Raw genomic sequence first — 15174 nt, 5'->3', positions numbered from 1 at the left:
AAATACATCTGTACTTTCCTGCTCCGAGCTTCCTCCTAGTTAACCTTTCCTTATAAAGCATCATGTGTTCCAAAAATGCTTAATGGAAAAGAATATTGTAACCAGCCATTTGTACATGTGAATCCAAACTCAGGGCTATTGAAACTGCATTTATGAGGCAGCAGACATGGTCTTAAAACCACACTGCCAGTTTTTCCAGCAGAATGTATTTCTATTTGATGTCTTACTAGAATATTAAGAAAAAGTTGGGTTTTTTTTTTTCTTATTTCAGTCCATGTTATTCAGCCTATTTAGTCCTTAAAATATATACAGTCTATTTTAGTCCATATAAACACCAGGTTTCTGTTAAGCACACATATGTAACAAGCTTCCATCCATTTAAAATAAAAATGCTAGAATACTGATGACAGCAATAACGACAGTATGTATATTAACAGCCAAAAATCGCAAAAAGGAACCAGGCCATTTTTTGGTAGATGCTGCTATGATTGAAAAATAGAGGCATTCCAGGACTTATGTTTGCTCAGTAGGCAATACACAGCAGTTAGTTACCTTGCCTGCCCAGTCATCGAAGTTCCCAGTGCAGAGATTAAGGCAGTATGAGCAGGAGTGCTTCATCTCTTACAACGGTAAGAGATGTGCTAGATGCATGCTTGGTCCTACATGACTACCATTCACTTTAAGATGCATTTTGAATAATATTTAGTTTGAGAATTTCCTGTAGGTGACTACCACAGAAAGTTATATTAAAGATCTATATTGCTCTTGGGAGGTTAGTAATTCTACTACACTTCTGTACAACAGCTACAGCAACAACTTTTTATTTCCTTGAGCACAGTACTCTCCTAGTATATTGACAAATAGGAATGACTTGTTCTTGGCAAACATACTTTCTAACGTTTTTTGCCAGAATAATCCCTCTGATTTGCAGATTTCCTTATTGAAGGTTCACGTGGGTCCTGGGTGCTGGACAAACCACAAGTCAAATCTCTCACAAGGTCTATTTTATTTGCAACCTCAAGTAGCCAAATCATTTCCATTTCTCAGCTTCACATACTTCCATCATAAAAAAAGCAACACCAAACGAACTAAACAACTATCTGCTGCCTTTCCTCCCTCCAAAAGCAGCACACTGGATTTCTCCACTATCCTTACTTGACTTCTCCAAAATACTCTGTCCACCTACAATACAAATTCCAATAAAACTGCTAATGGCAGGTAACGAACCACAGAGAAAAAAGCATCTTCTTCCAGATACTCTATACCCTGCCGGAATCCCACAATCAACCCATTCTATTCCCTTCCTCTATTGCAGACTTGTTTGTTTATTCCTTGCAGATTTAAAAGCAACAAAACACATTAAAATTGACATATATTTGTTGGCAATTGCCACTGCTAGGAATGACTACATTGCATAATGCATATAGAGGTCATAGGGCAGCCTTCATGTAGATGCTGTTCTTGTTTAACTACTCTATAATGCATTATAAACTAGTTATTTACAATGTCATTTCAGGTAAGATTGGAAGCACCTCTGCATCCAAAACCAGCAAAGTTTCAACATTGCTGATCCTAGTCCTAACACCTTAAACAAATGTTCTATTCCCATATACAGTTGGTACAAATTGACATTTCCCTGACATCCACAGGTAGGTTAGGAAGCAAGAGTAGCTCTGTTACTGCACTGCTTGTCATCTGACTGCTTTTGGCTAGTTCTAGTAACCACTGGAAAAAAAAACCCCCGAAACTTATTGACACTGCATAACTGTTGCCCAGCAGAGACACTAGTACCCACTCAGCTGAGAAGCTGGACACAACACCCGATTTGCTTTCATCCTAGAGTTTTCCTCTATTTTTACTTTTTTTTTTTAAGCCAAGAATATAAAGGTGTAAGAAAGCCCCAGGCAAACTTCTCTTTTCTAGTCAAATAAACACCATTCCCTGAAGTGAACACTAACTTTCAAAGACCTTTTTTTCCCAGAGTTTTAAACACACACCACTTAGTTCCCTATCAGTTTACCCCATGTGTACATCTGAAGTTTTTATTAAAGTTTATCTAATAAATATGATATCCACCTTCAATTACTAAAAATAATTTTAATAAGAAAACTCCACAAAATCATCAAGATCATGTTTCTTTTTTAAAATTAAACCACCAGAGTAACTTCCCTAAAGATTTAGTTGTACAATACATTTATTTTATTAATATTTACTAAACCTATTAACTCTGTCTACTGAACTGTAGAGTTTGTCTGTCAAGCTCTGGATAGAATGATAAATCCCTTGAGAACTTGATAATATTAAACCTAATACAGACAGAGCAATTAAGTTTTAATAACTTGAAAAGAAAGCAGAAGTTTTCAAAAAATCAGCTAGTTAATTTTTGAACCTATCTCCCCTTTCCATATGTTATTTACACATAAGTTGGGAAATATTAATTTTCTATGAAGACATAAATATTACCATACCAACCTAGATCTTACAAAGCCCCTTAACTATTAATTGGTTTTATTCATCCAGATTTTCCCAGACTTGTACAGCCTACTAAATTGCACATCAGAAAGCACATGCTCTGCTGAGCTTTTTCCCCACTGAGAACACAGAATTCTTGAAGCCACAGAATTCTTGGTTACCATTAGCTACATAAATGGTCCCTAGTTCTACTGTAGAATTTGATACCTTGTCTTTCTACAAATAGCCTTATCTTATTATTTCAGCAAATTCTATACTTCTGCTACAAGAACTAGAATTAATAACAGACAGCAAATTCCTCCATCTTTCAAAACAGAGGAAAGCTTCCTTGTGATGTGTCAGTTTTGCTGGACACAGAAAATGGACAAAGATTTTATGTCCAGCTTTCCACTAAGCACTCGCCATCATTTCTTAGTCTTTTGGTGCAATTTAGATATTGTCAATCCATTACTGATACGATCCCAGGCTGAAAAACATTTCAACCTTTAGTCGTCTCAGGGGTCACTTTCTCTTTTCCGGAGTCTCACAGCAGATCAGTGTCAAATACTGAATACAGGCTGTACATACGAACAAGTGCTTAAATCTAGAAGGTTTGTATGAGCATTAATTTCTACTCTACAGTCACTGCTACGTGAATCAGCAGAGGCCCCAAATTAGAGTATTCCACAGCTAAACAGTTCTTGTCACGGAGACAAGATTTGCTCCCAAGAATTTATTTAAGGGATGTCAATGCCCTGTGGCCATACTTCAAACAAGAGGGACATTCCAGATAGAGTGAACTAACGTCCAGGTTACCCTTCAGGATGAAGAAGTTACTTATTTTTAATGTTTCAGATAAGTAAGAAAAATTAAAGCCACCTTGTCTTGAACAACTCTCTTTACCAGATCAGAAAGGAGCACCAAAGGATCCAAAGACACATGCACTGAACAAACACATTAGCAAAATGATGGACTGGATAACCAGACTTTCACCTTTGATTTTTCAGGGCTTTGTTACCTGAATTGCCATACGGGATCACTTAAAGTATTTTTCCATAAAGCCTTTCATCGAAGAAGTGTCAGGTGATATACTCCCTTCATACCGTATCAACAACTAGTTCCACGTCAAAGAGCATATTAAACACTGAAGTTAGGGCATAATCAGGTCTAATTAAAAAAAAAAAATCCATTAATTAGATGAAAGCTATAGCTTGCAAACTTCAATTTAAGGTGAGATGAAGTGGCAAAGGTGCTTGTTATGAAGCACTGCATCACAAGAAAGGCAGTTTCCTTGATAAAGACTTGAAGTCCACAGCATCTAGAAAATAATTCTGGTTTAGTTAGTTCAGAACTTCTGTGGATACAATTAGGCAGACACCCATCTGGCCATTCCATGCACTTGCCCCCTTCTCAGCTGTAATATTATCTCTTGAATATAAAACTCAGCCTCTAAGTGCACACAGTGATCCCAAATACTAGTCTACTCACTAGGAAGTATTCATTTAAACTCAGTTTATTATAGCTACAAGAATGATTCTCCAATTCTTAAGAAAAAGGAAATAATCTTTAGAAAAGGGTTTAACAAAGTAGTAAGTCAGTATTATGGGAACCACAAAAATAAGACCACAGATACCTCTATCTCTCTATCTTTGTTTTCTGAAGATGTGATCAAGACATACCCTAATTCTTACCCTGAAGCAGTAGTTCTCCACGATCTTCATTAAGTTAATAGTGCAGGTGAATAAATCCTATGGCTTTAGGCTGGCCCCGCACCCAGAAAGGAATACTGCTTATGCTTAAAGTATCTTGAGAGAAGAAACGAGTATTTAGTTCTTACCCTTCAACACAAAAGACAAATCTGAATTGTTTCTAGAGACGTGTAATACTAACTGCGTTGATCGAGGGTCAGTATCCGTAACTCATTTACCTACAGATCAGACACCCGTTTAGTCTTATTCCCCTAAAAAACCACACCATCATCCTTTAACATAAGCAGAAAAACTGCATTTCATGGGTAGCTTCTCATTTAACAAAATCCTGCTTTCACTTCATTATGCATCCTTATATTTCCATGGTCTCTTGTGCTTACTAGAAAGAAGTGTATCAGTATGCTGCAGAGAATCCCACCTTCAAAGCAAACAGATACTTCCTTCACCATCCAGCTGAAGCCATTATTATATTGTTACTTACACAACAGAAAACAGATCTGGATAACACTCAGGGATCATCTATTGAGAGATAAGCCTTCACATATGTGAAGATCATTAGCAGTTTTAAGAGAAAAAAAATGTTTGTTCTCAGTCATTTTCCTCTAACATATGAGAACTCTTACAAACGAGACAGCAAATCTTAGATGGAATTCAAGGAAGACACTCTTCCTTTCCACTTTCATGTAATCTGATCTACTCTGTCCTATAGCATGGACAAGGCATTAGCAGGATGAGCCCCCCACCTGCTGAAATACCTACAGCCTAGAGCTGAAAGATTTTTTCTGGGTCCTGCCAAGTGTGATCACTATTAGAACTGAAGAAATGCTCCCCCCCCTAGCCTCCCCCAATTTCCAGCTATGGAAAGAAGAGTTATTTAAAATCTGGTCTTTGGACTCCTAAAGGTCCTTGCATTCCTTCAGGTCCAAGTGCCCACACTTCATCCAAATCAACTATCGCAGTGCCAGAAAACACTAACAGAAAAAATAGCGCCACAGATAAGGGAGAACAGTCATTAATGAATGCTGAAAAGGGAACGCAGGATGAAACAAAAACACCAGCCCAACTCATTCACCACTCACAGCTCAAACCTATTAGTACTACTTCCTGAAAAAAAGGGTAATCTAATACTTAAGTTACACAGTCCTGTGTGTACTTAAACCTACAGGACCAGGTAACACCTATATTCTTTCATTTGTAATTCTACGCAGTACGCTCAAATCAAAGCAGCTTTTCACATGAAGAGCTCTGTATTTTCCACATCCATACAACTAACTTTCTATGCAGATTATCAAATACTCAGAGTTATGAAAGATTCTATTTGTCCTCAAAAACAAACAAGAAAAAACACTAAACCCCTTCTACCTAATATTTTTTAAGATTAATCTGATTACCAGACACTGTTCCTTGTCTAACTACTTATTAGCTTGATATCTGCTTCTAGATTAAGAAAAACAGAAATTTGAGCAATAAAAAGAATTTGGTACGATAGAGAAATGTATTCTTTCTCTATTTTTCCTAATTAGCTTCTTTTGCAAATTCCCAGAACTACACAGAAGAGCTGATTACAATTGCAGGCTGACTGGTAATTGAAGTAACTTATTAGCCACAGGACACCAGAGGAGCATCCCCAGATGCCTCTCTGAAGGAGAGCTGATGGTTGGCTAAAACTGAGCTTGTCCACATTGATCAGTTTTCCAGAATACTAACTTTGTCTGAAAGCATTTGGGCAGATGATAGCAGGGAAGAAAAAAAATCCTAGTTTCCTCTCTTGTGCAACACACAAGATGTAATCTTCAAAGCATCTATAAGGCATTAGCAATACAGGACTTGTTTCATCTTCCCAGCAGGTATTTCTACACCTTACTATCTTTTAGTAGGACTTAAGTACACATGATAGCAATGATTTGGAGCTTCCAGTAACTTTGGTTTTAGTCTGAAAAGCTGACAATAACTTTACCCCCATTCTTTGGGAGTAATCAGCATGAGATCACTGACAAGGCACAGACGTCCTTTCTTCCAACAGCAGGAGCATCAGGATCCAAAAAGGAACACCTTCAAAATTTCTTAGAGCTTCACAGGCACTGTCGCCTGTAGTTGTGCTCAAGAATTTGCAATATAGATTTATATAAAACAATCGACATATTGTGTATGCTAACAGAATTCCTGTAGTGAAGCTACTATCTTTCTATGGAAGCCACAAAGTTACACAAATCTTTCTGTCCTGATAAGTATAATACAGAAGACACTATTGAAAGCATATTCTTTGCTTGAAGACAGACAAGCTGATAGACAATTTCTTTTTAATGGCCTACTCAGGTTTTCTTCCTTTTCACAGACAGTCTGAGTTTTCCCAATGGTTATTAGAAAAAGTTTTAGGCAGCAACCCAACAAGACCTGCTTATTTCTAGCATATGGGTAAATACAGTGACCAGATCAGAGCTCTACTTCTTAAGAGATTCAGAGCAGTTAAGATGCATGATTCCCAGATAATCCCACATCTATTAAGCTATCAGTATTTAAATACAATGAATAATGGTGCCTGTTAAAGACCTCCTTAATAGTTTTTGGTTTTGTTTGTTTTAAAAAAACTCTGTTCAGAAGTACGGGAAGGAAACATGCTCATAAGAATGAAAGTCATTGGATAAATCCAGTAATACTCTCATGCTTAACAGACTTTCCTTATAGGAAAACCTTCATAGTAACGCTACCGTACAGAATAGCAAAAATAAGATAACAACAAAATAACCAAGTTTTCTGGGTCCTCAGTCTTCACCGCTAGAATACAAAACATAACTGCATGTAAAGCGTCCCTGCAGATACTAAGACCCAGTTTGAGAAGTCAAGACACTGACTGCAGACAACAAATTACACTGTGAAGTTTTGTTTGTTTTTTTAAGACAACTACACAATACCATGGTAGAATAGAGTAGAATAGTTTGGGTTGGAATGGACCTTTAAAGGTCATCTAGTCCAACCCCCCTGCCGTGGGCAGGGACATCTTCAACTAGATCAGGTTGCTCAGCGCCCCCTCCAACCTGACCTTGAATGTTTCCAGGGATGGGGCATCTACCACCTCTCTGGGCAACCTGTGCCAGTGTCTCACCACCCTCATCCTAAAAAATTTCCTCCTTCTATCTAGTCTAAATCTACCCTCTTCTAGTTTAAAACCATTTCCCCTTATCTTGTTGCAACAGGCCCTGCTAAAAAGTTTGTCCCCATCTTTCTTATAAGCCTCCTGTAAGTACTGAAAGGCTGCAATAAGGTCTCCTCGAAGCCTTCTCTTCTCCAGGCTGGACAATCCCAACTCTCTCAGCCTTTCTTCATAGGAGAGGTGTTCCAGCCCCCTGATCATTTTTGTGGACCTCCTCTGGACCCACTCCAACAGGTCCATGTCTTTCCTGTGCTGAGGGCTCCAGAGCTGGACGCAGGACTCCAGGTGGGGTCTCACCAGAGCAGAGTAGAGGGGCAGAATCACCTCCCTCGACCTGCTGGCCACCCTTCTTTTGATGCAGCCCAGGATACGGTTGGCCTTCTGGGCTGCGAGCGCACATTACCGGCTCCTGTCCACCTTTCCATCCACCAGTACCCCCAAGTCCTTCTCGGCAGGGCTGCTCTCAATCCCTTCATCCCCCAGCCTGTATTGATACCGGGGGTTGCCCCGACCCAGGTGCAGGACCCTGCACTTGGCCTTGTTGAACCTCATGAGGTTCACACGGGCCCACTTCTCGAGCTTGTCCAGGTCCCTCTGGATGGCATCCCACCCCTCAGGCGTGTCGACCGTACCACTCAGCTTGGTGTCATCTGCAAACTTGCTGAGGGTGCACTCGATCCCACTGTCTATGCCATTGATGAAGATATTAAACAGTACCGGTTCCAATACGGACCCCTGCGGGACATGGCTCATCACCAATCTCCATCAGGACATCGAGCCATTGACCCTCTCAATGCAACCATCCAACCAATTCCTCACCCACCAGACAGTCCACCCATCCAATCCATACCTCTCCCGTTTAGAGGGAAGGATGTTGTGGGGGACTGTGTCAAAGGCCTTACAGAGGTCCAGATAAGGCCTCTTACGTAGCTCTTCCCATGTCCACTGATGTAGTCACTCCATCATAGAAGGGCACTAGGTTGGTCAGGCAGGACTCGCCCTTGGTGAAGCCATGCTGGCTGTCTTGAATCACCTCAAAACAAACAGGTTTATCCATGCTCATGTTCAATAGCTCATCCAAACAGTAAAGCATGCAAAAAATACAGCTGAACAAGCAGAGAATTGAGGGAGGCCAACTTCTGCTTCTATACTTATACTTTTAGTCAGATTACCATCAATAGACACTGGCATTGAGGGTTCTTACACTGGAATATCAGTTTGTTGTTACTTACACATCTATGTATAACAGGACAATGACTGTCAGTCCAGGCACGTGAGTTCTGCAGGACACATTCAGTGTGTAGTTCCATTTAGAGCAATGGAATTTCTTTACAGCAAAATACTATCCACAGGTTCAGAATTGGGTCCCTCCAATTTTGCCCTGCCACTACTGTTAAACACAACCCAACATGATAACCAACTGATACAGTTCCCAGCTCTCCTTTCTACAGCACTGAAGGTGGGGAGAACACACCCGACATTCCTCAGCTGTAATACCCACTACTCTCATCCCAGGCTTTCCAAGGCCTCTCTGGGTCATCCGATTTCCCTTCTTCAGCTTTCCCTCTCACTGCTCTCACAACTCAACTTCTACGAGATGCCAGTGAAAGAAATTTGTCCAGATTAAGAGCCACATAATAAGACTTTATGGTGTTTCTAATTTAAACAGAAACTGAATCGAAGAATTACACTCAAAGCAAATCTCGTGCTCAAAATATATTCACTTTAAAAAGCTTTATAAAGGAAAAGGAAAGAAAAACCAAGCGAGCATATGTATGCATGTAGTTAAGTCTATAAGGGATAAATATTTGCAGATTATTATGCTAAGTTTCCAGAATTCAGCTCAATCAAGCTAGGGATTAGTCTTTTCTATTCCCAGTAGTTCTCTGAAGAGAACAGAAATGATTGATTTCTTCCCCTCAAGTGCATGATTTAGAAAAAAATTTAGCTCTCAAAAACAAGCCAAGACAGTTGTTCGATCATATCTCACCTGCTGCTGCATGCCAAGGAGCAGAAGTGGGGGAAAAAAAGTCACACAGGGACTGCACAAAGGGGAAAGTATCAATATTTAAAGGCTCTAAGCTCAGCTTGGACCTCGTAAAAATTCATTTCTAGCATTAATGGATTTCAGAGGTGGAAAGTATTAATATAATGCTACAGAACTTCAGTGTGAGAATCTTCTATTGATAGATTTTAGGCTAAGTTAAACAGAATTCATAATTTCTGTTACAGGTGCAACATATAAAATAAGTATTACTATGGAGATCCGACACTGAAAAATTGGCAGTAAGCAGCTAAAGACACTTACCTAGAATTAAAAAAAACAATGGTAATTATTAACAAAACACGTAAGAATTTTATATTTAGACTTATGCAAAATTCAGTTTACACTAAAAATGGTGATAAGAGTACTTGAAAAAACAGAATTACTTCGGTTTCAAAACAAGACTGATGTAATACAACGCATTTGTGATGTACCAGCTCCGTAAGTTTGTGCTCCTGTTTTGGAAAAACACATGTTATCTGAGCTAAAGCATCACAGTCACCTTCAGTATTAGATATGTCTTCATGATATACCGTGTAATCACCCATTTTCTTCACTTAAAAGAACAGCAACTATATATCAATGAGGTTTTTTTGCTCATTTGACATGCCATGGTTCTCCATTTCTCTGTTTTTTTTAGTGTTGTGAAACATTATTTTTTATGTTTACTGAAAAACTTCTACTCCTATTGTCTTAGTTTACAGCTGGATTCTATAACCCAAGTCTTCCACAGATGAAATTATTGGAACATCTACTAGATGAGGGGGCAGCAGAGGCAAATTAGAACATGCAACACTCATTTTCCACAAAGCTTTTTGTAATGTACAAGTGTAGCTAGAACTTGAGTAAACTAAGAATAGATACTATTTTACCTGCTGCTTTTGCTAAAACCTATCCGCTTATTATTAGCTTGTTAAGGACTCTGCATTACTCAACATGAATCAACCGTGGTTATGTTTTACAGGCTATTTCAAGTATAAAATCTGCACTTAACACTGAAATGCTCCAAGAATACTGATGCATGGTATTTCTGAACTAAATTCTCAACTTAGCACAGGGGATGTTGTTTAACAATTATCACTTTTCAAACTCAAATCACTCCAACAGCAGCCATGACCCCTTCCTTAGAACCTCTGCCAGAGACATGTACAGCCAAGATAAAATTTGTCATCTCCAACTCTGACTTAAGTCAAAGTTACAAGACCAGAAAAGAGATGCTCTCAGCTTTTTATAATTGCAAAGTTTAGGTGATGTTATTTCAAAGTAGTAAACTACACAAATGAAAAGCATGAAAAATAAAGATACCAATCTTTTACAGTTTTTAGAACTGGTACAGTATTAGCTCACATTTTTGAGTCATGAAAGGGAAACTAGAAAGAATCAGCTAAAATTAGAAGGTGTGGAAGATATATTGCTATGCACAGAAGGAACCCCTCTATTGTTTCTTCCTACTCCCCATTCTCCCACCACTACCTTATCATGTGCACCAAGCACCACATAACATTAATTCACCACGGTAAGTGTTTAGCATTGATTCTGCAATGTATCTTCAGCTATTTGCATGAGTGAATCCTTAAGTGTACTGTGATACTACTGATCAACACAGTTGAGGCTAAAATCAAGGTGTAAGGTATTCAATGCAACATGAGCCATCAGCAACACTACAATTCCAACTTAAAAAATCAGGAGCAGCTGCTGTGCTCTCTGTATTCCACAGAGCTCCTCATTCAGCTACATAACTGGAGGTAGCAGGTGGGAAAAGGTGATGATAGAGCCTCCTTTTTTATCTAGGGATTTTAAAGTATGCCAGATAGAAAGCTGATTGCGTATTTCTTTTCTGTGTTGGCAGAGGTTAGGCAAAAAGAGGGGAGGGAGGAGTTTCATTCTACGTCAACCCATGTTTGATCGGGGCTTCTCATTCTAGTGTGTCCTTAGACTGAGCCATGTGGCAAGATGCATATGAAACGGCTCATATTACTGATTGTGTCATCCTTGACCTCTCATGCTTTATGACTATGACTAACTGTTCTTATCCGAGGAACAGATCCATATTAATGGCCAGTATTCTGTAGAGTCAGAAAGTCTCCAATCCCCACACACTCTTTAAAGACAAATAGAGTCCTCAAGGGTCTTAAAATAGGCTCCACATCCCCATCTATCCAACCAAAGTGCTTTCTGGCATTGAGACAGTAGGAGACTCCAGTAATATTTTTATGTGTTTTACACGTGACAAATGACCCCCCTCTACCATCATGGGGTCCATCTGTCAATATACCTTTGATTCGTGTTCATAGTGGAGACTGTTGATTAATCTGCCAACATTTCAACAAAGCAAGAGGACAAATTGTCAATAAAAAGTTCTAACAGTAGGTTTTCATAATTTCTCCTTATCTTAATCCATATCATGAAGACTAATACAACCTCAAGTCTTCCTAGACTGTTCAATCTATTCAGCTTCTCAGTTTATTACCCCACTTTCTCATTTGTAGTACAGCTGTTTAAGAAGTCTAGTTTCTCTAGAAGTTAAAAGTTAACTCTTATTTTTTGGGTATCATGCAAAAATATATACTTCTGTAATCAGTTTTCCAGACTTCGAGTTTCTGATTCTCTGGGCAGTGGATTCAAGATTCAGCAAGTGCGTGGGTAGATCTGTCACCTTTTCCCTTTCATACTCTCCCTTTGATGGGGAAAGGAATATTTAGACTCTTCTAACTTCTTTAACGAATTTCTTTCCACATGGGTCCTGGTCTATCACTCCAAGTGAAGTTTTGGCACTCTACAGTATTTGCAAAGCTGGCATATGGGAAAGTGAGAAGAGATGCTTTGGTCAATGACATTTTCTCCCAGTTCAGCTCCCACATTACATTACCTTTCCTTCATACTTCTTGGCTAAAGTTTGGGAAAAAGTTGAATATATAAAAACCTCAAAGTGCATATGCTAAGTACAGAAAGGTATTAAAATAAGCCTTCAGGTATTTTAAAATAGGAGATTCCCTCTATGCTTTCTTGGAGTACACTAGTTCCCACCTTTCAGCATTTTCATCTTTTCAGCTAATATTCTTTAGCTCTTATTTCTTTTGCAGCTTCGTTTTCTCTCTGGTAGATCTGTGCTAAGATAAGAATAAGAAGGACAGGTTTCACTTCGTTACAATTAGTTTGGCATTTAGTGTATATACTGAGGCAGAGGGTGTCAACTGAAGCTGTCAGATAGGCAGCTGACCCTCTGAAAGGGACTCAAAAGCGGGGATAAAGAGACTGTCAGCATGCCTTTCCCAAAACCCACGTACTCAGCCCACCAACTGCAAGCACATCAAGTTGAAGAGATACAGCCGCACAATGAGTTCTTGCTAAAGCAGCACTTATAACATCACATAGGATCTACCGAATCAAAACCAGCTGTCATAGGCCTCCATTTTCTCATGTTTCAAGAGAAGAATCAAAGACTTGTCTAAAAAGCAGAAGGATCTAATCTAATAGGACTTCAAGAATGTCAAGTGCATAGATAAAATTAGCTAAAACCCCTACCTTCCTAAAGCAATGAAAAACATACCAAGTTTTAAAAATAAAATACAGAAGCCTTTTTGGAGTTTAAAAATCCTACAGTAATATATGTAAGTGTATTCCTTTATACAGCTACAGGATATGTGTTTCAGTAAGTCTAGGTCAGTTTTCTAAACAAGATAGGACTGAAATCACACCAATTACCCAGCACTGGTTCTACACATAGGCCAGAGCCAAGCTGTTCCTCCTGCTGAAGATGGGAAGGGGGCGGGGGAGGAAGGTAAGATCTAGGCATGTTTTTCTCACTTCTTATTGCTTACATCCAGCCTTTCATCCTAGAAAAGGCAAGTTCATTTTTGCCTCTTGTTCAAAGTCCTTGAATCCTTCTACCTACGCAGCTGTTTGACATTTAAAGGAAAACCCCATAGTTGAAGCACTTGCCATTAGGGCATATGTAGTAAGCCATTTCATTATTCATCATGCCCTCTCATGGTCCTTTCAGCTACTTAACTGGTCACAATTTAAAAGCAGGTGCTGAAGCTGTTAGGTAGTACTCAGCACCTTCTGAATTGTATTCACTACAAACAGAGGTACCCAAAAATCTCTATCTCTCACTGTATCACTGTATTCAAAACCAGAAGTACTAAAAAAGTGAAGTTAAGATGGCTTGAGGACTATCTTGTCCAACTTCCAGATCTTTCTAAATACCAAGCAATGTTAGCTCCATTTTCTTCCTCTGATCTAGCAAGAACTTTTTCTGTTCCGCCTTCAGTTTGCACCCCTTGCTTTAGCCACAGAGAATCTGAACAGGCAGCACAAAAGGCACATTATTTCTTTCTGCAAATTTAGAAGAACTACTTTTAATTCAGATTGAAATAAGAGCCTTACTTCCAGAGTCAAAAACACTTCAGAGCTTCAGAATGTGTAAGAAATTTTTTAAAAAGAAAACAAAGCACAACCATTTTCCTTCTTCTGAGTTGAGTTCACAATACATTCATACGGAAAAAAAAAACCACACACAAAGTTTTCTTATTCCTATAATTCTAACCAACTAATCTTCCTGCCTCAGGAAACAAAGACCACCAGCTGCTCATTTTCTGCAGAAGTTCTACATCTTTCTTCAGGTTAAGAGGTCCAGTCAGCCAAGAGTAGCAGAAAGCTCATCAGAAGCACAGTATTTTGATCCCACAAAAAGGAAACAGTTCCTTAAAGAGGGACCATGCAGAAGTGGAAAAATGGGAAAAGATGGTCTGAACAGATGGGAGTCTTCAGCAAGGCATTCAGATATTAGCTTGAAACAATTCATATGTTCCAATCTACACACACTTAATGCAGTTAACAAATTGAAAAAAAATAAATAAGGAAGTCTTCTTATCCCACTAGAATTATCTGAACAAGACTAACTATGCAGAAACACTTCTGCAAGAGAACTAACATAGTCTTCGTTGCTAGAACTCAGCAGTGAGACAGCTCCCATAAGGATGCATTATGCTGCACGGAAACTTGCAATCCAGCCTCTGGAGGCAAATCTCCTCCCCTTGGATTCACTGGGATCTCCCGAGTTCTGGTGAGCAAGAACCCTAACCCTTGAGATGCCACAACCTCATACAAAGAACTTGAGTCTGAGCTGAAAACAGTTAAGGCTGCTGTTAGTTAAATCACATAGATGCAACCGGAAAATAACGTTTATCATCAGGTGATTACTTTGCCACAAAAGTATTCCCCTCTTCCACCAGATTTCCAGTTATCCAGCAACTCCTTTGATACTCAAAGATACAGGCTTTGCATCTCCCATCCAGTCAAGCAGGACAAGTTGCCAACTCTAAACGCAAGTATCAGATGCTGTTTATTATAGATCTTTTCATCTGTCCTACAAATACCTCTAATAGCAATCAGATATTCAAGTGATATCAAATGCTGATATTGATGCTGAAACAGGCAAATTGGAAAAAAGATCTTCTGGGAAGATCCATGTAGAAGTGTGTGATTTTTCTAGTTAATTTTTGCGCATACCTGAGGAGCATGGCAACCACCTGCATGCAATTTTTAATCCAATTTTTAGGTCTCAAAAGCTGTACACTGGCAAGCTCACAATGCAGTTTGCTCAGGCATAGATTTGGTTATAGCTCTTCCATGCAATGCTGAAGATAGCTTATTATGTTGAAATTAGTCTTTTAGGTTGTTTTTTTTCTTTCTTAAAAGATGTTATTCCTATATCTATACCTTAAAGCCTAACTTTATTCCTAATGACATACTGCAGGTTTCACCGGTTTGCAGCAGAAACAAACCAATGGACCTAATCAGTTTCTTGTTCTGAG

The 15174-nt window shown here is 39.0% G+C and overlaps 1 protein-coding gene across 1 annotated transcript in view; it reads right to left on the bottom strand.

Annotated features, from left to right (window-relative positions):
* ATP8A2 (ATPase phospholipid transporting 8A2) overlaps positions 1 to 15174 on the bottom strand; it is a 213470-nt gene that overhangs the window by 131882 nt on the left and 66414 nt on the right. The gene's annotated exons all lie outside the window — the stretch shown is intronic.

Source organism: Calonectris borealis, chromosome 1 (assembly GCF_964195595.1).
Source record: "Calonectris borealis chromosome 1, bCalBor7.hap1.2, whole genome shotgun sequence".
Lineage (NCBI taxonomy): Eukaryota > Metazoa > Chordata > Aves > Procellariiformes > Procellariidae > Calonectris > Calonectris borealis.
Note: the sequence above shows the minus strand (reverse complement) of the source record. Positions and strands in the feature narration are given on the sequence as shown.